Source organism: Henckelia pumila, chromosome 4, assembly GCF_033568475.1.
Source record: "Henckelia pumila isolate YLH828 chromosome 4, ASM3356847v2, whole genome shotgun sequence".
Taxonomy (NCBI): domain Eukaryota; kingdom Viridiplantae; phylum Streptophyta; class Magnoliopsida; order Lamiales; family Gesneriaceae; genus Henckelia; species Henckelia pumila.
The window spans coordinates 63769166-63790685 of NC_133123.1; positions in this window are offsets into that span (position 1 = coordinate 63769166).

Here is a 21520-nt window from a genome sequence, read left to right on the forward strand (position 1 = left end):
TGTTCGAGATATCCTGACTGAGTATGCATGTATTATGTGACTGCATGGTTTATATGTCATTGATTTATGCTGCATTCATTTGCATACTGAGCTATCTCCTTCGAGATGTCTGTTAGTAGGGTTTTTCCCTATCCTGTTAGTGGTTGGACTTCCATCGATTTGGGTCCGGCATATCCACTTGTATTATGGTATAGGAGCCACCTCCTGAAGCGACGGCACAGCGTGCTACATACCAGGGCCCAGTCTGTCTCTGTTATCTGATCCTTGACCTCGAGTTTATAGGGAGTTCACTTTGCATGCATGTATACTCTTACTCTCGTACTGAGCGTTTTATGCTCACGTCTCGTACTCTGTGTTTCTAGACACCCTATTCCATGGGGCAGGTTTGAGATTGGACGAGGCGGGTGGATCCAAGAGGGGCTAGTCAGTGGTTGTCCAACTGGAGCTTCGTCTAGGTTTTATTTCTGTTGTTTTGAGGTTGATACAGCTATTCGATTTGGTTGTATATTATTTGGATAAAATTACAGATTCCTTTACTTGGGATTGTATAATGTTTATGGTTTCCGCAGTTTATTCTGATATCTTTTTATTAAGTTAATTGCATGCCTAAGCCCTATTAGTAGGTGATCCGGGTAAGGGTCACTACATTTATGGTATCAGAGCATGCATAGTATTCTTGGGATTTAGACTCTGCATAAGGTAACCGTGAGGTATTTTTGTAGATGGCAGATCGTGACGACCGGAGTTCTCATGGCAGTATTGGTGGGCGTTGGGGTGATGCCGATTGGGAGCCTCGTCGAGAACGGCGTCATCATCATCATGACGACGAGCGTTTCACTGTGCGTCGATTCTTAGCTATGGGTTCTAAGCCCATAGTTGGAGGTGAGTCTCCGGAGGATGCGGAGAATTGGTTAGACCGCATGGAGACGACTTTTCAGACTTTCCAATGCACCGAGGAGCAGAAGATGGAGACCCTGGGTTATCTTTTGGATGGACGTGCGCGCAGGTGGTGGAGGTTTAATTCTGCACCTTGTGTTGCGGCGAGAGGAGTGGCCACCGGGCCGAGTTCCACACAGCTTTTCAGAAGCTGTATTTTCCTCCTGCACTCCGTCATTCAAAGGCAGGCGAGCTTCTGAGTCTGCGACAGGGAGCCATGTCTATCGATGAGTATCAGCAGAAGTTCTTTGATTTGCTATCCTATTGCCCCGAGATTGCTGACAGCTCTGGGATGATGTATAATCTGTTCCTTCAGGGCCTTAACCCTGAGATCCATGACCGTGTGGCGGTTGGCGATGACATGTCCTACGAGGGTTTGGTGAGCCATTGTCACCAGGCGAAGGACAGCATTCGGTGGAACAGGTCTTTCCCTCAGTCGAGGCCTGCTAGTTCTTTGGGTCCCCGTGCCCAATCTTTCAAGAAGTCTGGATCTACTTCTTCCTCTGGTTCTGGAGGTGTTGTCCGTTTCAGTAAGAAGGACAAATGTGATCACTGTGGGAAGAACCATCCATCCGACAAGTGCCATAGAGCTTCTGGAGCTTGTTTCCGTTGTGGAGAGACTGGTCATATCCGGAGACATTGTCCACTATTTGGGGGAGGCGGTTCTGGATCTGGTTCAGGATCTGGTTCTCAGGCCACCATTCAGCAGAGGTCGTAGGGACAGCCTGCTGGGAGTTCTCATTTGAGGCCACGAGCTTCTGGCCAGGTTTTTTCCTTGAGACATGATCAGGCAGTGGAGGAGAATGAGAAAGTCATCGCAGGTACATTTCTGCTTTATGGTATACCTGCTCTTGTACTTATTGACACTGGTGCATCTCATTCCTTCATTTCTGCACGTTTTGTTAAGAGGCATAAGTTACCATGCATTGCACTAGACGTAGTGATGTCTGTTTCTACTCCGACGGGCCAATCTGCTTTGGCTAAGCGTCTAGTGATGGGTTGCCCTTTAGAGTTCGAAGGGAACATTCTGTTAGCGAATCTCATGGTCCTGGCAATGGACGACTTTGATTGCATTCTGGGAATATATATGTTGACTACCTATCGAGTTTCAGTGGACTGCTATCAGAGATTAGTACGATTTCATCTGGAGGGGAGTGAGAGCTGGTTTTTCTATGGTGAGGGAGCGCGACCTCCGATGCCTTTGGTATCAGCTTTGAGAGCCTGTCGAGCTCTAGAGTCTGGCATGGAAGGCTACCTTATCTATGTAGTTGATTTGTCCGCAGAGAGCATTGGGATAGAGAGCATTCATGTTGTGGATGAATTTCCAGATGTATTTTCTGATGAGATTCCGGGTTTTCCTCCTGCTAGGAAAGTCGAGTTTGGCATAGAGTTGATGCCGGGTACTTCACCTATTTCTAGAGCACCGTATCGTCTGCTCTGTCAGAGATGCGTGAATTGAAGAATCAGCTACAGGATCTTTTGGACAAGGGGTACATTCGTCCTAGTGTATCTCCTTGGGGAGCTCCTGTTCTTTTTGTAAATAAAAAGGATGGGTCGATGCGGCTGTGCATTGACTATCGGCAGCTGAATCGAGTCACTGTGAAGAACAAGTATCCGTTGCCTCGTATTGATGACTTGTTTGATCAGCTGCAGGGCACATCAGTTTACTCCAAGATTGACTTGAGATCTGGGTATCATCAGTTGAGAGTCCGTGATCAGGACGTAGCCAAGACTGCATTCCGTACTCGCTATGGGCATTACGAGTTTCTAGTAATGCCATTTGGTTTGACTTATGCGCCGGCTATATTCATGGATCTGATGAACCGTGTCTTCAGGGAGTATTTGGACAAGTTTGTCGTGGTCTTCATTGACGACATCTTGGTGTATTTGCGTAATACGAAAGAGCATGTTTCTCACTTGCGGTTGGTACTACAGACTCTTCGAGATGAACAGTTGTATGCCAACCGGAGAAAGTGTGAGTTCTGGATGGATAGAATGGTCTTTCTTGGCCATATCATATCTAGGGAGGGGATTTCTGTTGATCCAAGCAAGATTGAAGCGGTACTTAATTGGTCGCGTCCGATGACAGTTGCTGAGATCCGTAGTTTTCTGGGTCTAGCAGGGTATTATCGTCGCTTCATTCTGAACTTTTCTCAGTTAGCTCGATCGTTGACGCAGCTTACCCGCAAGGGTGTGGATTTCGAGTGGTCCTCCGAGTGTGAGGAGAATTTCTGTGAGCTTCGACGACGGTTGACTTCTGCGCCGGTATTGGCATTACCGTCAGGATCTGGAGGGTATGTGGTATACACTAATACTTCTCTTCAGGGGTTAGGTTGTGTTCTGACTCAGAATGGGCATGTGATCGCATACGCTTCTAGATAGCTGAAGCTTCACGAGGACAACTATCCAGTCCACGATTTGGAGTTAGCAGCCATTGTGTTCGCTTTGAAGATCTGGCGTCATTATCTGTATGGCGAGAAATTTGAGATCTTCACCGACCATAAGAGTCTCAAATATTTGTTCACTCAGGCGGAGTTGAACATGAGGCAGAGACGTTGGATGGACTTGCTTAAGGACTATTATTGCGAAATTAAGTACCATCCGGGAGCTGCTAATCTCACCGCTGATGCTTTGAGTCGCAAGGTGCGACTATCCGCACTTCAGACTTGTTTGATGTCTAGTGCGATCAGTGACTATTGTACTTCAGGCTATACCTTCAAGCATAAGAATGGTATGCAGAGTATCCAGATGTTTGCGATATTATCTGAGCCTGCCTTGTATTCGCGGATTCGAGATGCTCAGATGTCTGATTCGAAGACCCAGCATTTAGCTCGTCTAGCTAACTAGGGTAGCTCGTCTGGATTTCATTATCAGTTAGATGGCTTTCTGTGTTTGTCTGGTAGGCTTGTGATTCCGTAGGATGAAGAGTTGCGAGAGGAGATTTTGTCTCAGGCACATCGCACTAAGTTGAGTATTCATCCTGGGAGCAACAAGATGTACAAGGATCTACGTACTCGTTTCTAGTGGAAGGGAATGAAACACAGTGTTTATCAGTTTGTTTCGAGATGTTTGGTGTGTCAACAGGTCAAGGCAGAGCACCGACGACCTGGAGAATTGCTTCACAGTCTGCCTATTCCTGAATGGAAATGGGAGTTTATCACAATGAACTTAGTGAACCATTTGCCGGTATCCCCGAGGAACTGTGATGCTATCTGGGTTATGGTGGACCGACTCACCAAGTCAGCGCATTTCATTGCCTATAGCCGAGAGTACTCTATGGATCGCATGGCACGGATGTACATTCAGGAGATCTTTCGACTTCATGGAGTGCCTGTGAGCATTGTCAGCGATCGGGACCCCAGGTTCACTTCTAGATTCTGGGGGAGTGTTCAGTGTGCGATGAGTACTACTCTTAGTTTGAGTACTGCCTATCATCCGGAGACTGATGGTTAGTCAGAGCCTACTATCCGTACTTTGGAGGATATGATTAGAGCGTGCGTCATGGATTTTGGTTCAGCTTGGCAGGATCATTTGTCGTTGATCGAGTTCGCATACAACAACAGCTATCATACTAGTATTGGGATGGCACCTTTTGAGGCATTGTACGGGAGACGTTGTCATACTCCACTCTTCTTGGAAGAATTGGGGGAGAGACAGGCTGAGGGACCGGAGTTTATCCAGCAGGCGATAGACATTGTTGATCAGATCAAGAAACGGATTAAGACTGCACAGGATCGCCAGGCCAGCTATGCTAATATCAAGCGTAGGCCTTTGCAGTTCGATGTCGGGGAGAAAGTATTTCTGAGAGTGTCACCTTTCCGCAAGATGCTCAGATTTGGCCTTAAGGGCAAGTTGTCTCCCAGGTTTATCGGTCCGTTTGAGATCTTGGAGAGCATTGGCGATTTGGCTTATCGACTAGCTTTGCCACCACATATATCCAGTATTCACGACGTGTTCCACGTATCTCTGTTGCGACGGTATGTGGCGGATGAATCTCATATTCTGCAGCGGTCTGAGGTTCAGGTGAACAAGGATTTGACCTATGTTGAGAAACCTATTTGTATCCTGGATTATAAGGATAAGGTTTTACGGAACAAAGTCATTCATTTGGTTTTAGTTCAGTGGCAGCGCCGAGGCACTGAGGAAGCTACTTGGGAGCTTGAGGACAGGATGCGTGAAGATCATCCTGAGTTGTTTTGATTTCATTCTTATGTTGTATTCAGTTGCAAACCCTGTAAACGTTTGATTTGAATAAAGAATGTTTCTGATTTCTGTATTATATTCAGTACTTAAGATCTGATTTCGAGGACGAAATATTTTAAGTGGGGGAGAATGTAGTAGCCCGTAACCAAAATCAGTAATTAAGGAATTAATCATAATTACTTGAATAGAGTTCGGAGGCTCTGAAGGTAGGTTCGGAAGTTCCGAACAGGATCGGAAGCTCCGATGCAGGATCGGAAGCTCCGATCATATTACGTCAGGCATGACGATTGGCTAGATCGGAAGCTCCGATCGGGATCGGAAGCTCCGATCTCCCTATCCGAAGTCAACAAGTGATATTTTGACACGTGGCAAATCAGGATCTTCGGAAGCTCTGATGGCAGGATCGGACGTTCCGATCGAGGTTCGGACGTTCCAATCGAGGATCGGAAGTTCCGATCGTTGTCTATAAATAGAGGGCCGGGGCTTCATTTCCAATTGTCAATTCCGAGTATTTCCCTCTCCTTTCTAGTCTATTCGAGTTGTTCTAGCCTTCTTAGGCTTGACCCGGCGGTCGGTGAGGCATTCGGAAGTCGTAGCAGAGTTGTGCCCAAGTTCTGGAGGCATCGACATCAAAGGGCTAACGATGGACGAAGGTATAGCTTTTGCTTCCTATAAATATTTAGGAGTATGCAATAGCTTAGTTAAGGCTTTTAGAGCACTTTAATGATAGTAGTATCATTTGGCAATGCAGAGCAGACTATAGGCGTGGACCTAGAGTTGGTAGAGCTTGCACTATTTTGAGGTACGGAAGTACTGTTCGAGATATCCTGACTGAGTATGCATGTATTATGTGACTGCATGGTTTATATGTCATTGATTTATGCTGCATTCATTTGCATACTGAGCTATCTCCTTCGAGATGTCTGTTAGTAGGGTTTTTCCCTATCCTGTTAGTGGTTGGACTTCCATCGATTTGGGTCCGGCATATCCACTTGTATTATGGTATGGAAGCCACCTCCTGAAGCGACGACACAGCATACTACATACCAGGGCCCGGTCTGTCTCTGTTATCTGATCCTTGACCTCGAGTTTATAGGGAGTTCACTTTGCATGCATGTATACTCATACTCTCGTACTGAGCATTTTATGCTCACGTCTCGTACTCTGTGTTTCTGGACACCCTATTCCATGGGGCAGGTTTGCGATTGGACGAGGCGGGTGGATCCAAGAGGGGCTAGTCAATGGTTGTCCAGCTGGAGCTTCGTCTAGGTTTTATTTTTGTTGTTTTGAGGTTGATACAGCTATTCGATTTGGTTGTATATTATTTGGATAAATTACAGATTCCTTTACTTGGGATTGTATAATGTTTATGGTTTCCGCAGTTTATTCTGATATCTGTTTTATTAAGTTAATTGCATGCCTAAGCTCTGTTAGTAGGTGATCCGGGTAAGGGTCACTACAATGAAAGTGTGCTGATTTCGTCAAACGGTCAACAACAATGATAAGTGTATTTTGTGCACTTAATTTGCATATGAGTTTACTATTTAATTGTTGTGTTTCAAGAGGAATTATGTGGAGTTTGTGTTGTTTTTGTTGAATGAAGGAAAATATGGAAATTGATGAGTTTGAGTGGAAATGAAAAAAAGGAAGAATGGAGAAAAGCGTAGGAAGCAAGAGCACGCCTGCACGTCGCGAGTTTTAGATTTGAGAATTTGATTTTATATGGAAACTTTGTGATATTTTGGGGCTTATCTTGGACGATTTTGGTGCCATATAAAAGGTAGTTTTCTGGACATAATCAACGGTTATCAGCCGCCACAACCTAAAGAAAAAGATTGGAGAATTTGATCGTGAACTCTTGGGCAAGGAATTTGAAGAACATCATTCAGCAGAGTTTGAAGATCGATAGTCCGGACACAGCATCAAATATTTGGCTTTTTTTCTATCTTTTATTTATTAAACTTTGAATTGATGTTTATTTTTCTGAACATGTTTTGGTTTTATCAGAATATTATTATGAAACAAATTTTTAGTGTCTAGAGGTCGGATGGAACCTGGTGTAGACACTTACATGAATTTTTGATTTTATTGAATTGAGTTCCTGTAGATTAATTGTTTTTCTAGATTTGAATGTATTTTCATGTACTTGATCAATAATTTAATTGTCATATTTATTTGGAATCCGGCACTCGGGAGAGGGAATTTTGAATAGGACCAATAGAAATTACACTGTTAATTGTTTATATAACTCGGGAGAGTATATAATTTTAACAGAGCCTTAAGAAGAACATTGTTTTACATAGAACACTGCAATTAGATTCTTAATAGGGATATTGGAATTGAAGTGTAGTTGATACACTCTATTTGTTGCTCGGGGGAGGTAAATAGAATAATCTAAGTGTTCTTGGTTATTAATTGAAAGGAATTCATGAAAATAAATTAATTAGGAGTGATTGCTGTTGAAACCAGGTTAAATCTAAACTTCTAGAAACATTTTTCCTCTGATTGATATTTCATTGAAATTTGTGTGTGTGCTATAAAAATCCATTACTTATTTTTATTTTTCTGCAAATCTTCTGATCATTAATTTTATAAATAAAATTAGGACTATTTTAATTACAAGTAGTGAATATTTGAACTATAATTCTCGTGGGAATGATACTCTATTTATCACTATATTAAAACTTGACATCGTGCATGTAGTAGCCCGTACCCTAATTGAGTAATTAAAGGAATTAATCATAATTACTTGGGTAGAGTTCGGAAGCTCCAAAGGTGAGATCGGAAGCTCCGATCAGGATCAGAAGCTCCGAACAGGATTGGAAGCTCTGATCAGTATTACGTCAGGCATGACGTGTGGTTGGATCGGAAGCTCCGATCAGGACCGGAAGCTCCGATCACCCCTATCCGGAGTCAACAAGTGATATTTTGACACGTGGCAGATCAGGATCTTCGGAAGCTCCGATGGCAGGATCGGACGTTCCGATCGAGGTTCGGATGTTCCGATCAAGGATCAGAAGTTCCGATCGATGTCTATAAATAGAAGGCCGAGACTTCACTTTCATTTGCCAATTCCGAGTTCTCCTTTCCATTCTAGTTCTTTTGGAGCTGTTCTAGCCTTCTTAGGCTTGATCCGGAGGTCGGCGAGGTGTTTGGTAGTCGTAGCGGAGTTGTGCCCAAGTTCTGGAGGCATCGACATCAAAGGGCTAACGACGGACGAAGGTATAGCTTTTGCTTCCTATAAATATTTAGGAGTATGCAATAGCTTAGTTAAGGCTTTTAGAGCACTTTAATGATAGTGGTATCATTTGGCAGTGTAGAGCAGACTATATGCGTGGACCTAGAGTTGGTAGAGCTTGCACTGTATTGAGGTACGAAAGTACTGTTCGAGATATCCTGACTGAGTATGCATGTATTATGTGACTGCATGATTTATATGTCATGATATTATGCTGCATTCATTTGCATCTTGCTGTATCTCTTTCGAGATGTCTGTTAGTAGGGTTGTACCCTATCCTGTTGTGGATGGACTTCCATCGATTTGGGTCCGGCGTATCCACGGTTATCTCGGTATGGGAGCCACCTCCTGAAGCGACGGTACAGCGTGCTACATACCAGGGCCCGGTCTGTCTCTGTTATCTGATCCTTGACCTCGAGTCTATAGGGAGTTCACTTTGCATGCATGTATACTCATACTCTCGTACTGAGCGTTTTATGCTCACGTCTCGTACTCTGTATTTTCTGGACACCCTATTCCATGGGGCAGGTTTGCGATTGGACGAGAAGGGTGGATCCAGGAGGGGCTAGTCAGTGGTTGGCCAGCTGGAGCTTCGTTTAGGTTTTATTACTGATGTTTTGGGTTTATACAACTATTCGATTTGGTTGTATATTATTGGATAAATTACAGATTCCTTTACTTGGGATTGTATAATGTTTTTGGTTTCCGCAGTTTTATTCTGATATCTGTTTAATTAAGTTAATTGCATGCCTAAGTTCTGTTTAGTAGGTGATCCGGGTAAGGGTCACTACATTTATGGTATCAGAGCATGCAAAAGAATTCTTGGGATTTAGTCTCATCTTGAGGTATTTTTGTAGATGTCAAATCGTGACGACCAGAGTTCTCATGGCAGTGTTGGTGGGCGTTGGGGTGATGCCGACCGGGAGCCTCGTCGAGAACGGCGTCATCTTCACCATGACGACGAGCGTTTCACTGTGCGTCGATTCTTAGCTATGGGTCCTAAGCCCTTAATTGGAGGTGAGTCTCCGGAGGATGCGGAGAACTGGTTAGACCGCATGGAGACGACTTTTTAGACTTTCCAATGCACCGAGGAGCAGAAGGTGGAGACCCTTGGCTATCTTCTGGATGGGCGTGCGCGCAGGTGGTGGAGGTTTACTTCTGCACCTTTTGTTGCGGCGAGAGGAGTGGCCACCTGGGCCGAGTTCCGCACAGCTTTCCAAAAGTGGTATTTTCCTCCTGCACTCTGTCAGTCGAAGGCAGGCGAGCTACTGAGTCTGCGACAGGGAGCCATGTCTATCGATGAGTATCAGCAGAGGTTCTTTGATCTGCTATCCTATTGCCCCGAGATTGCTGATAGCTCAGAGATGAAGTATAATCTGTTCCTTCAGGGCCTTAACCCTGAGATCCATGACCGTGTGGCGGTTGACGACGACATGTCCTACGAGGGTTTGGTGAGCCGTTGTCACCAGGCGGAGGACAGCATTTGGCGGAATAGGTCTTTCCCTCAGTCGAGGCCTGCTAGTTCTTTGGGTCCCCGTGCCCAAACTTTCAAGAAGTCTGGATCTTCTTCTTCCTCTGGTTCTGGAGGTGTTGTTCGTTTCGGTAAGAAGGACAAGTGTGATCACTGTGGGAAGAACCATCCATCCAACAAGTGCCGTAGAGCTTCTGGAGCTTGTTTCCGTTGTGGAGAGACTGGTCATATCCGGAGGGATTGTCCACTGTCTGGGGGAGGTGGTTCTGGTTCTGGTTCAGGATCGGGTTCTCAAGCCACCGTATAGCAGAGGTCGCAGGGACAATCTGCTGGGAGTTCTCATTTGAGGCCACGAGCTTCTGGTCAGGTGTTTGCCCTGAGACATGATCAGGCAGTGGAGGAGAATGAGAAAGTCATCGCAGGTACATTTCTGCTTTATGGTATACCTGCTCTTGTACTTATTGACACTGGTGCATCTCATTCCTTCATTTCTGCACGTTTTGTTAAGAGGCATAAGTTACCATGAATTGCACTAGACGTAGTGATGTCTGTTTCTACTCCGACGGGCCAATATGCTTTGGCTAAGCGTCTAGTGATGGGTTGCCCTTTAGAGTTCGAAGGGAACATTCTGTTAGCGAATCTCATGGTCCTGGCGATGGACGACTTTGATTGAATTCTGGGAATAGATATGTTGACTACTTATCAAGCTTCAGTGGACTGCTATCAGAGATTAGTACGCTTTCATCCGGAAGGGAGTGAGAGTTGGTTTTTCTACGGTGAGGGAGCGCGACCCCCGATGCCTTTGGTATCAGCTTTGAGAGCCTGTCGAGCTCTAGAGTCTGGCGGGGAAGGCTACCTTATCTATGCAGTTGATTTGTCCGCTGAGAGTTTTGGGTTAGAGAGCATTCCTGTTGTGAATGAATTTCCAGATGTGTTTCCTGATGAGATTCCGGGCTTTCCTCCTGCTAGGGAAGTCGAGTTTGGCATAGAGTTGATGTCGGGTACTTCGCCTATTTCTAGAGCACCGTATCGTCTGGCTCCGACAGAGATGCATGAGTTAAAGAATCAGCTACAGGATCTTTTGGACAAGGGGTACATTCGTCCTAGTGTGTCTCCTTGGGGAGCTCCTGTTCTCTTCGTAAAGAAGAAGGATGGGTCGATGCGGCTGTGCATTGACTATCGGCAGCTGAATCGAGTCACTGTGAAGAACAAGTATCCGTTGCCTCGTATTGATGACTTGGTTGATCAGCTGCAGGGCACGTCAGTTTACTCCAAGATTGACTTGAGATCTGGGTATCATCAGTTGAGAGTCCGTGATCAGGACGTAGCCAAGACTGCATTCCGTACTCGCTATGGGCATTACGAGTTCCTAGTGATGCCATTTGGTTTGACTAATGCGCCGGCTATATTCATGGATTTGATGAACCGTGTCTTCAGGGAGTATTTGAACAAGTTTGTCGTGGTCTTCATTGACGACATCTTGGTTTATTCGCGTAATACGGAAGAGCATGTTTCTCACTTGCGGTTAGTACTACAGACTCTTCGAGACGAGCAGTTGTACGCCAAGCTGAGCAAGTGTGAGTTCTGGATGGATAGAGTGGTCTTTCTTGGCCATATCATATCCAGGGAGGGGATTTCTGTTGATCCAAGCAAGATTGAAGCAGTACTTAATTGGTCGCGTCCGACGACAGTTGCTGAGATCCGCAGTTTTCTGTGTCTAGCGGGGTATTATCGTCGCTTCATTCTGAAATTCTCTCAGTTAGCTCGACCGTTGACGCAGCTTACCCGTAAGGGTGTGGTTTTCGAGTGGTCCTCCGAGTGTGAGGAGAATTTCCGTGAGCTTCGACGGCGGTTGACTTCGGCGCTGGTGTTGGCATTACCATCCGGATCTGGAGGGTATGTGGTATACACGGATGCTTCTCTTCAGGGGTTAGGTTGTGTCCTGACTCAGAATGGGCATGTGATCGCATACGCTTCTAGACAGCTGAAGCTTCATGAGGACAACTACCCAGTCCATGATTTGGAATTGGCAGCCATTGTGTTCTCTTTGAAGATCTGGCGTCATTATCTGTATGGCGAGAAATTTGAGATCTTCACCGACCATAAGAGTCTCAAGTATTTGTTCACTCAGGCAGAGTTGAACATGAGGCAGAGACGTTGGATGGATTTGCTTAAGGACTATGATTGCGAGATTAAGTACCATCCGGGAGCGGCTAATCTCACCGCTAATGCTTTGAGTTGCAAGGTGCGATTATCCACACTTCAGACTTGTTCGATGTCTAGTGCGATCAGTGACTGTTGTACTTCGGGTTATACCTTCAAGCATAAGAAAGGTATGTAGAGTATCCAGATGTTTGCGATATTATCTGAGCCAGCCTTGTATTCGCGGATCCGAGATGCTCAGATGTCTGATTCGAAGACCCAGTGTTTAGCTCGTCTAGCTAACGAGGGTAGCTCGTCTGGATTTCATTATCAGTCAGATGGCATTCTGTGTTTGTCTGGTAGGCTTGTGATTCCACAGGATGAAGAGTTGCGAGAGGAGATTTTGTCTCAGGCACATCGCACTAAGTTGAGTATTCATCCTGGGAGCAACAAGATGTACAAGGATCTCCGTACTCGTTTCTGGTGGAAGGGAATGAAACGTAGTGTTTATCAGTTTGTTTCGAGATGTTTGGTGTGTCAACAGGTCAAGGCAGAGCACCGACGACCTGGAGGATTGCTTCACAGTCTGCCTATTCCTGAATGGAAATGGGAGTTTATCACAATGGACTTTGTGACCCATTTGCCGGTATCCCCGAGGAACTGTGATGCTATCTGGGTTGTGGTGCACCGACTCACCAAGTCAGCGCATTTCATTGCCTATAGCCGAGAGTACTCTGTGGATCACATGGCACGGATGTACATTCAGTAGATCGTCCGACTTCATGGAGTGCCTGTGAGCATTGTCAGCGATCGGGACCCCAGGTTTACTTCTAGATTCTGGGGGAGTGTTCAGCGTGTGATGGGTACTACTCTCAGTTTGAGTACAACCTATCATCCGGAGACTGATGGTCAGTCAGAGCGCACTATCCGTACGTTAGAGGATATGCTTAGAGCGTGCGTCATGGATTTTGGTTCAGCCTGGCAGGATCATTTGCCGTTGATCGAGTTCGCTTACAACAACAGCTATCACACTAGTATTGGGATGGCACCTTTTGAGGCGTTGTATGGGCGACGTTGTCGTACTCCACTCTTCTGGGAAGAAGTGGGGGAGAGACAGGCTGGGGGACCGGAGTTTATCCAGCAGACAATAGACATTGTTGATCAGATCAAGAAACGGATTAAGACTGCACAGGATCGTCAGGCCAGCTATGCTAACATCAAGCGTAGGCCCTTGCAGTTCGAGGTCGGGGAGAAAGTGTTTCTGAGAGTGTCACCTTTCCGCAAGATTCTCAGATTTGGCCTTAAGGGCAAGTTGTCTCCCAGATTTATCGGTCCGTTTGAGATCTTGGAGAGCATTGGCGATTTGGCTTATCGACTAGCTTTGCCACCGCATCTGTCCAGTATTCACGACGTGTTCCATGTATCTCTGTTGCGACGGTATGTGGTGGATGAATCTCATATTCTGCAGCGGTCTGAGGTTCAGGTAGACAAGGATTTGACTTATGTTGAGAAACCTCTTCGTATCCTGGATTATAAGGATAAGGTTTTACGGAACAAAGTCATTCCTTTGGTTTTAGTTCAGTGGCAGCGCCGAGGCACTGAGGAAGCTACTTGGGAGCTTGAGGACAGGATGCGTAAAGACCATCCTGAGTTGTTTTGATTTCATTCTTTGAGTTGTATTCAGTTGTAAACTCTGTAAATGTTTGATTTGAATAAAGAATGTTTCTGATTTCTGTGTTTGCATTCGGTACTTAAGATCTGATTTCGAGGACGAAATATCTTAAGTGGGGGAGAATGTAGTAGCCCGTACCCTAATTGAGTAATTAAAGAAATTAATCATAATTACTTGGGTAGAGTTCGGAAGCTCCGAAGGTGAGATCGGAAGCTCCGATCAGGATCGGAATCTCCGAATAGGATCGGAAGATCCGATCGGTATTACGTCAGGCATGACGTGTGGTTGGATCGGAAGCTCCGATCAGGACCGGAAGCTCCGATCACCCCTATCCGGAGTCAACAAGTGATATTTTGACACATGGCAGATCAGGATCTTCGGAAGCTCCGATGGCAGGATCGGACGTTCCGATTGAGGTTAGGACATTCCGATCAAGGATCGGAAGTTCCGATCGATGTCTATAAATAGAAGGCCGAGACTTCACTTTCATTTGCCAATTCCCAGTTCTCCTTTCCATTCTAGTTCTTTTGGAGCTGTTCTAGCCTTCTTAGGCTTGATCCGGAGGTCGGCGAGGCATTTGGTAGTCATAGCGGAGTTGTGCCCAAGTTCTGGAGGCATCGACATCAAAGGGCTAACGACGGACGAAGGTATAACTTTTGCTTCCTATAAATATTTAGGAGTATGCAATAGCTTAGTTAAGGCTTTTAGAGCACTTTAATGATAGTGGTATCATTTGGCAGTGTAGAGCAGACTATAGGCGTGGACCTAGAGTTGGTAGAGCTTGCACTGTATTGAGGTACGAAAGTACTGTTCGAGATATCCTGACTGAGTATGCATGTATTATGTGACTGCATGATTTATATGCCATGATATTATGCTGCATTCATTTGCATCTTGTTGTATCTCTTTTGAGATGTCTGTTAGTAGGGTTGTACCCTATCCTGTTGTGGATGGAATTCCATCGATTTGGGTCCGGCGTATCCATGGTTATCTCGGTATGGGAGCCACCTCCTGAAGCGACGGCACAGCGTGCTACATACCAGGGCCCGGTCTGTCTCTGTTATCTGATCCTTGACCTCGAGTCTATAGGGAGTTCACTTTGCATGCATGTATACTCATACTCTTGTACTGAGCGTTTTATGCTCACGTCTCGTACTCTGTATTTTTTGGACACCCTATTCCATGGGGCAGGTTTGCGATTGGACGAGGAGGGTGGATCCAGGAGGGGCTAGTCAGTGGTTGGCCAGCTGGAGCTTCGTTTAGGTTTTATTACTGATGTTTTGGGTTTATACAGCTATTCGATTTTGTTGTATATTATTGGATAAATTACAGATTCCTTTACTTGGGATTGTATAATGTTTTTGGTTTCCACAGTTTTATTCTGATATCTGTTTAATTAAGTTAATTGCATGCCTAAGTTTTGTTTAGTAGGTGATCAGGGTAAGGGTTACTACAGTGCACTTGCGGGCACATATTTCACAACAAGTTTTTGGCGCCGTTGTCGGAGAGTAATTAGTTGATTTTATTTTAGTCTTGTTACCAATTAGTCTTGATTTTAATTTAGAGTTTTTAATTTATTTTTTTAGTTACTGATTGATTTTATTCTTCTTTCTTGCAGTTCGTGCGACGATCTCAAAGTGCTAATTCTCTACTCTTTGATCCGGAGATCAAACGTGCTGCAAGAGAACTGAGACGACTGAGAAGAGAAAAAGAAAAACATAACATGGCTGAAGATAATGTTAATCAAGCTCCCTTGGTGCCTATCAGAGATCACTTCCGGCCGACGATCCAGGCTCACTATTCTGGAATCGCACGAGGGACGATAAATTCCAACAACTTAGAATTGAAGCCAGCTTTGATCAACATGGTTCAGCAGAACCAGTTCAATAGGAGTGCCACATCTGATCCTCACTTACATCTACGCACTTTCTTGGAGATAACCGATACGGTAAAGATGAATGGTGTTTTTGAGGATATTATACGTGTACGGTTGTTTCCATTTTCTCTCAGGGATCAGGCTAGAAGTTGCTACAATCACTGCCGTTGGGTAGTATTACTACATGGGAGGAAATGGAGGTCAAGTTTCTTTCGAAGCACTTTCCACCACCCAAATCTACCCAATTGAAGATTGAGATCAGTACTTTCAGGAATATGGACTCCGAACAACTTTGTGAAGCCTGGGAAAGGTACAAAAATTTATTTAGACGTTGTCCTAACCACAATTTTGCAGATTAACAGCTGATCGAGTGGTTTTACAATGGTCTGAATGCGCCTACGAGAATGTATGTAGATTCTGCTGCTGCAGGTACAATATTTTCAAAGGATCCCGCTCAGGCCTATGATATGCTGGAACAGATGACCATCAACAGTTTTCAATGGCCATCTGAGCGTATAGGAGTCAAGAAAACTGTTGGAGTGTACAACGTTGATCCTCTTACATCTAACACTGCCCAATTATCTGCATTGACAACGCAATTAGCTACTTTGAATAAGGTGAACGTTGCAGATTCAGCTGGAGTTTCAGTCGCTATTGAAGGATCTCATCCCCCAAAAGAAGTGAATTATATAAATCTTAATGGCTACCGAGGATATGGAGGCTATGGAGGTAATCTTGTGTCCAATACTTATCACACAGGTTTGAGGAATCATGAAAATTTTTCTTACGCTAACAATAAAAATGTATTGAATCCTCCTCCGGGGTACAATACAAATAAGGGTGAAGGTTAGCCTCCTTTGGAGGATGTTGTTAATACTTTTGTGCAGGAATCGAGCAAGAGGATGGCGAGGACTGAGTCTCACCTCTACAGCTTAGAAACTCATGTGGCCAATATGGGCGTTGTGCTGCAATCTATGGAGACTAGTATTGGGCAGCTGGCCAATGCCTTGAAATATAACAACAGAGGCTAGTTTCCAAGCAATACAGAGGTAAATCCGAAAGAGCAGTGTAATGATATCACGTTGAGGAGTGGGAAACAAGTGGATAATGAAGAAGACAACCGTGAGATCAAGCCATCTGAAAGGACTGAAAAAGCTGCTATTGAATAGAAAGAAGTCGAGGAGAAGGAGATTGAACCTGAACAAAAACCGATGTACAAGCCTCCACTCTCCTATCCCCAAAGGTTCAAGAAAAATGCATTGGATGAGCAGTTCTCCAAATTCTTGGAGATTTTCAAGAAAATTCATATCAATATCCCCTTTGCTGATGCTTTGGAGAAAATGCCAAACTACGCGAATTTCATCAAGGAGGTGATGTCCAATAAAAAGAAGCTGATGGAGAACGAGGTGGTCAACCTAACTGAAGAGTGCATTGCGGTGCTTCAAAAGAAGATGCCACAAAAGCTGAAAGATCCAGGAAGTTTTACTATTCTTTGTTCTATTGGTAGATCTTATTTTACTACTGCCTTATGTGATTTAGGGGTCATTATTAATTTAATGTCATTGTCTATTTACAGGGCCTTGGAGTTGGGAGAGATGAAATTGACCATGATCACATTGCATTTGGTAGATAAAAGCATCACATATCCATGGGGTATTGTTGAATATGTGCTAGTTAAGGTGGATAAATTTATATTTCTGGCTGATTTTGTGATCTTAGATATTGAAGCGGATCATGGTGCTCCATTGATTTTTGGAAGACCATTTTTGGCTACTGCTGATGCCAAAATAGATGTCAATAATGGCGAATTTTCGATGGGTGTGGAAGGCTAAAGAGTGATTTTCAACATATTTATGAAGGCACCTAACACCCTTATTGAAGAATTATGCATGATTGAGCAGGTTGTGAAGTTTGAGGGCTGTCAAAAAGCTGTTATTGAAGTTGACTCGCCAAAGAAAAAAATAAGAAAGTACCAAAAAAAGAAATCCAGATTTAAAAAATGGTTCGTGGAATATATTTGGCGTGTGAAAGAGAAAGGGAAGACCGCCAAAGACAGATGAAAGTCGGGCTGACGACTATAAACCAAACGCTACTTTGGAGGCAACCCAAGATTTTTCCTTTAGTTTAATTACTTTTGTTTTCATTTTATTTAATTTTTGTTAATTATTTATTTTCAGTACATTATTGTCAATTTTTTAAGTCTAATTTTTTAAAAAATTTCAAAATTTTTCAGGCTGTGGAACATGCCATTTGAACTAAAGGCGCGCTCGCCCCTTCCCATATGCGCACCCGCACGATGAATGCCCAAAAAATTATGTGAATCGTGAAATCGATGTGCGCCCGCTCTACCTATCCTGTGCGCCTCCGCGAAGTCTGGAGGGTTTTTAACCTGATATGAAAACTCGATGTGTGCCCGCCCTATTCAATACGCATGCCCGCGCGATGTCTGAAACGAAATAAATCTAATGCACGATACCAATGCGCGCCCGCTCTACCAATCCTGCGCACCCGCGCGACGGGATTTATAGTCTGAACAAATAGCTCTCTCACTTACATTCCATACCATCTCTTCTAAATTCCTAAAATCCCTAATCCTCCATTCTCACATCTCACGCTCTTCGTCTGATTTTCCTTCAAGATTCTTAATTTCTACCATATCTAGACTTCTCCCATACCATATCTCTCTCACATACATATATTTGTTTTATTCCATAATCCTCAAAGGTCGGTTTCACAAGTCAACAGGGGCGCTCGGATTTTTGGTTAGCCACAAGCGTTGAGTTGTTGCTTGGTCCAAATTTATATCTAGTGTAATTTCTCTTCTTCTGATTCAGATTCAAGTACTAGATTCAGATTTCTCTTTGCTTTCCGTATTCTGCTCAATGTGCGCTCTATTTCCAAATCAAGTGGCAAGAGTTCCTTGATTCGTCGAGTTCTATGCATAAACAAGCAGATAGTTCCTGAAAATCACCAAGAAAAGAAGAAAATTTTAAAATTTAATAAAAATAAATAATGTCTAATCTCAAGTGAAATAAAAATTTTGATATCAAACAGTCCCCGAAAACGGCACCAAAAAATTGACCGCTTAAATCGGTGTGATAAAAATCAACTGGCAAGCGTACCAGGTCAAGTTATAGATAGTGAATAAAATCAGATGTCGAACCCACAGGGACTGTATAAATATGACTACCAGAATATGATTATTCCTACTTAATCTAGACAAATTAATAAGAGCGATTTTAGATTTTAACTACGAAACTAAATTGCAATTAAATTTTAACTCAATAAAAATGCAACAGAAAATTTTAGATTAAAATAAAAATTGGAAATAATTCAATCAAGGACACACGTAGGTACCAGACAATTCATGTAACAAACAGTCGATCTAAAACATCAGACTTAATCTTAATTCACGGGAATTTTCTTAATTTGTTCAAATGACTATTTCTAGAACAATCAAACCTATTCAAATATTTACGGATTAATTTTTCGTAATTTTAATCAAATTTGAATGCATGATGAACTGTGAAAATTCAGTAAACACCTAAATCGCACATTGAAACCAAATTCTATTTCTAGTTGGTTTTACAACATGTTGAATATCGAAGTGATCCAAATCGAAACCTTCTCTGTCGAATTGGAATCAATTAACATGCAAGAAAATAACTTGCCAGGAAATTCACAAGACAAATATAAATTTGATAATCAATAAAATAAAATCAAGTCCGAAAGTTCTTGAATAAACCATCAAGTTTTCTACATAAATTGTCTGGCCCAATCACGTGGCCTTGATCGAAGGAAAACTACTACTCATTAATAAACATAATTAATCAAACCATGTCTAAAATCATAAACTAGAAAATAAGAGAATATAAAAAAAAACTGGAGAAGTGTTCAAGCAGCCGCCTTCAGCCTTCGCGTAAAAATCAAAAGACAAAAGTCTTCAAAAATATCATAAAACTTCTATTTATAGTGTCCGCGCCAATTAGAATCATCCTTGACCTAGATATTCTCAAACATAACAAATTCCCAAACACGCGTGCGTGCCTGGGATGGATCTCGCACGCGCGTGGTTCAATACAACAGTGGCTCGATCAACCATTTGCGCGCGCACGAGAAAGGAGCTCGCCCGCGCGCAGCCTTCCTTCAAGTCTCTCTGGAATTTTCTTCTGTGCACGCACGAGGAAGAAGCTCGCCCGCGCGCGCCTTGACTTTGATGTTTCTGGAACTTTATACGGCACACGCGCAAGAAGGAATTTCGCGCGCGCGCGAGTCTTCCACATAGTTGGTTCCTAAAAGCTCCATTATCCTACAAAATTCAACCAGGAGAGTAGAATACATGCACATAAAATAAAATACTAACAAAACACACAAAAATAAAATAAATGCATGCGAAATAAATATAAAAATGACACAAAATAATGTATACACAACACACTTATCAACACCCCCATACTTAAACCTTGCTCGCCTTCGAGCAAGTCATGAAAAACACAATGAAATGGCACAAGTATGAATGAATCATGTTCAAGATAGCCTCAGATGAGCTCTACTTCAATTTCCAAAAAACCAAAACAACTTTCGATTGCCCACAATACACTGTTAGTTGAACGAAAACGTGTGTGTGTGTCATGTTATTCCAGTTTCGTGCAACTTCAAAAGAATCCATCCTAAGAATGTTTAGTGACCTATGACAATTCAATGCAAGTATCACAATCTAACACTCTGTCGTCTCAACAATCCCAAACAAAAACATGCAATTTCTTGAGATTTAAACATATCTCTTGATTTTGCAATTATTTTTTTTATGCCCCAATAATTACCCGTAGACTTAGCTGTGAAACAATGATTAGGATTTCAATCATTGTCCAAGTCCGGATGGAGCTACAATCCCATTTAACCCGCATACATAGCTATGGATCAATTATTAGTATTTCAATCATTGTCCAAGCCTGGATGAAATTAACTTATATTTCTCTTTTTTTTTTTCTTTTTTCATAAAATTTTTTTATAGGTACGCCCCAAAATCATGCATGCAATGTCCAACAACTATCAAGAATCCAAAACACTATTATGATCAATAAGAATATATTGCCGTGCAATGGTCAAACAAACACGAACATCATCAATTACATTGCTAGACTACACTAGTCTAACATGCGTGCTTAATATGATTCACGAGTCAACCAACAGTTTCTCATGTTCAATAAAAAGAAATTTTTTTTCCAAAAACAATTTCTTTATCAACTCAATCATCATTGGCTAACATGAATCATTTGACTCGCATCGTCAACACAAGCAACAACAAAATTCTATGCATGATTACGAACAATACACAAAAAACTAAACCAAATGAATGCAAATAGAATGAACACAAAACATGATAACTAAACACCCCCCATACTTATCTAAAGCATTTCCCTAAATGATTCAGAATACATAAACGACAACAGAAAACATAAAAAAATGCAACAAACTAAATGCGAAACAAAAAAAACTCCCCTGGTGACTAATCTTCTTCTTCTTCTTCTGGGATGGAGGCATCCTAAGGTGTAACTGGAGCAAATTGTGTCTGCATGTCAGACTGGAACGGGAATGGTGGCGGATAATGAGGTGCCGCACGAAAGCCAGATGTATCCAGCCCCAACTGAGTTGCCATGCTTCACATCATATCTTCCACATTCTGGAGATGAGTGGAAGTGGCATGAAAATAGTCCATGGCATAATGGTTGAAGGCAGAGCTCTCAATGGCCATGTCCTAGGCGGTACGGCGAGGAGGTGCTGGCGGAGGCGGACGAATGCTAGAAGAACTCCCAACACGAGGTTGGCCGTTATAAAACTCTAAATTTCGCTTTGCTTGCTTGGAGGTGGCAAGCTTCTCATCCGCGGTCTTAAACGGTGGCAGCCATTCCTCATCTAGACTGATCGGCACACCCGCTTGACAAAAAGGTGCGGTGATGGTGTGAGGAAAGTAAAGGCTCA